Source organism: Gallus gallus, chromosome Z, assembly GCF_016699485.2.
Source record: "Gallus gallus isolate bGalGal1 chromosome Z, bGalGal1.mat.broiler.GRCg7b, whole genome shotgun sequence".
Classification (NCBI taxonomy): domain Eukaryota; kingdom Metazoa; phylum Chordata; class Aves; order Galliformes; family Phasianidae; genus Gallus; species Gallus gallus.
In genome coordinates, this window is record NC_052572.1 from 74,846,735 (window position 1) to 74,849,162 (window position 2,428).

Sequence of the window (2,428 nt, forward strand, 5' to 3'; positions counted from 1 at the left end):
ATTCCTGTTCCTACGCCTCATGCTCTTACACCAGCTTGACTCGCCTCATCCCCTTCCCCTACTCCTCCGTGATGCCCACTGGCTTCAAGTCAGGTCGCAAACACATAGGACTCCTTCCACACAACTCCAGCAGAAAGGATGTCACACTTGTTCCATACACATACAAATGAACCAAGCAGTGCTATCACACTCACTTAACACACGCAGAAGCAGCCAAACCCTGAGCACGTACGTCCCCTCCTGCACTACTGGAGCCCACAGCTCACCTTCACGCCTCCGCGGATTTCTGCTCTTCTACACTGACGCAGCCTCGCTACAGCTCCATGGGCGTCAAACAAGGCCTGCAGGACCTCTTGCTCTGCAAACTCTGTCTGCAGGCATTGCTTCATGAGGTTCACCACCGGCCCTTCTGAGCAAAAACAAGCACTGAGAACGACAGCAAAGCGCACTGGATTCCACCTGGCCTGCTCCTCCACAAGCCTCACTCCTGCCACACACATACCCTGCTCTGCAGACTCAGCCCCAAAGCCTGGCTGAGCATCAGCACATGCATCATTCTTCAAACGCCCCAGCCCAGCAGCAAGGGAACAAAGCGTTGCGACAGCTGAAACAAAAATGCTCGGGGACATTCCTGCTAGCGCTGAACGTGAACAAATCTACCACTGAGCAACAGGACGTGGGACAAACAGCAGAAAACAACCAACCTGCACAACTAACTCGTTGCTGGTTGGTCCAGATGTCTGTATGCTCCTTCCCACGGCCCAGGCCAAGCTTGCTGAGCTTCTCCTCCTTTGTGCAGGACGACAACGGTGCCCATGGCATGTGGTGGCTATGCACAGCATGCCTTCTACTTGCTTTTCCTCTCTACGTCTTCCATCACCAAACAGCACCTCCAATCTCTCCCGGCTAAAAAATCACTTGGGGAAAGAAAGAACTGGCAACCTGGCTTTTCAAATTACAACTTGATGCTTTAAAGCAGAAGCTCACCTAGCAAGGACACCTACCTTACACAAGCTCAACCTACACGGCAAAGTTATTCCACTGCGCCTGCACTCTTGGCACGCATTTTCAGCTGCAATAGTCAGCCCAGTTCTCAGCACAGCTTTACCATCCACAGAAAGCCAGTTCACCGCCGCCATCTTTTTCTCTCTTCTGAAACACTCTACTGCTGCAAGAAGCAACGATTACAATCACACAATCACAGAACCGTAGGAGATGGAAGGGACCTCTAGAGATCATGGAACCCTACCCCCCCGCCGCAAAACAGGCTCCATACAGCAGGCTGTACTGTAGGCATCCAGCTGGGTTTGGAATATCTCCAGAGAATATCTCCACAACCTCCCTGGGCAGCCTGGCTATATACCACCCCACCCATAACCTCCCCACAGCCACCTATAGCCACAAATCCTCCGATGGCTCACCACAGCCCCAGATCCCCCCTAGAGTACCCCTCAGCTCCTTATAGACCCATATACCTTAACAGTCCCTGCACAGCCCCCTACAGTAGCCCTATATCCCCCTGAAGCCTCCTCGCAGCTCCCAGTAGCCACAGCCCACCTTAGCCCCGGTTCTGCTTGGCTGCAGGGGGTCTGGGGTCACCGGGTGCAGCGCTGGAGGGGTTGGCGGTGGGGCACTGTTCTGATGCTGGCAGCAGCACTGTGGCGCTGGGGGACCCGAGGCCTCCATCCGTCCCAAACCAACGGCCCATCCCACAGCCCTCATCCCAATCCCACAGCCCAACCCCACGGGGGGTCCACGGGGGAGGAAAGGGCAGTGTGCTTGGGGGGCCGCGCAGGGCTCCTCTCCCTCTCCCGCTCCCGTTTTCCCGCACACCTCCGGCGGAGCTGTCCTCAGCACTCGCTCCCGTTGTGCCGCAGCTTCCGACTCGGTGCTGCCCGGACAGCTCCGGCTGACGCCGCGCTCTCCTGCGGGGCGGCCCGGGCTGCCGCAGCGGCGCTTCGCTGACGACAGCCGCGCCTGACACTGCCGGCTCCCAACGGCCGCTCCCGCGCACGGCGGCTCAGCCAATGGGAGCCGGCGGAGCTGCCGCTGAGCAATGAGACGCCGGGGGAGGGACAGAGCTGCCGCTGACCAATGAGACGCCGGGGGAGGGACAGAGATGCCGCTGACCAATGAGAGCCCGGGGGAGGGACAGAGCTGCCGCTGACCAATGAGACGCCGGGGGACGGACAGAGCTGTCACTGACCAATGAGACGCCGGGGGAGGGATGGGCAGATGCTGCTCACGGGGAGCTCCTCCTGCCGCTGCTGGACGCTGATGCTGACAGGGCTGCAGATGCTCTGCAGGGCCAGCTCGTAGCTGGGAGCCAGGAATGGACACGGCGGGAGAGACGAGAGAGCTGGCGGGGACCAGCCGAGGCATCCAGGAGCATCCAAAAGCCCTCACTCAAAAGCATCACAAAGCCACA

General features: G+C 58.8%; 1 long non-coding RNA gene across 1 annotated transcript; it reads right to left on the reverse strand.

Annotated features, from left to right (window-relative positions):
* Positions 1-857: 857 nt before the first annotated feature.
* Positions 858-1,853, reverse strand: LOC112530725. Its single transcript, XR_003072514.2, has 3 exons — positions 1,834-1,853; positions 1,005-1,168; positions 858-917 (listed from the first exon to the last, which is right to left on the reverse strand). It is a non-coding gene; the product is annotated as an uncharacterized LOC112530725 (long non-coding RNA).
* Between the last annotated feature and the right edge of the window lie 575 nt (positions 1,854-2,428).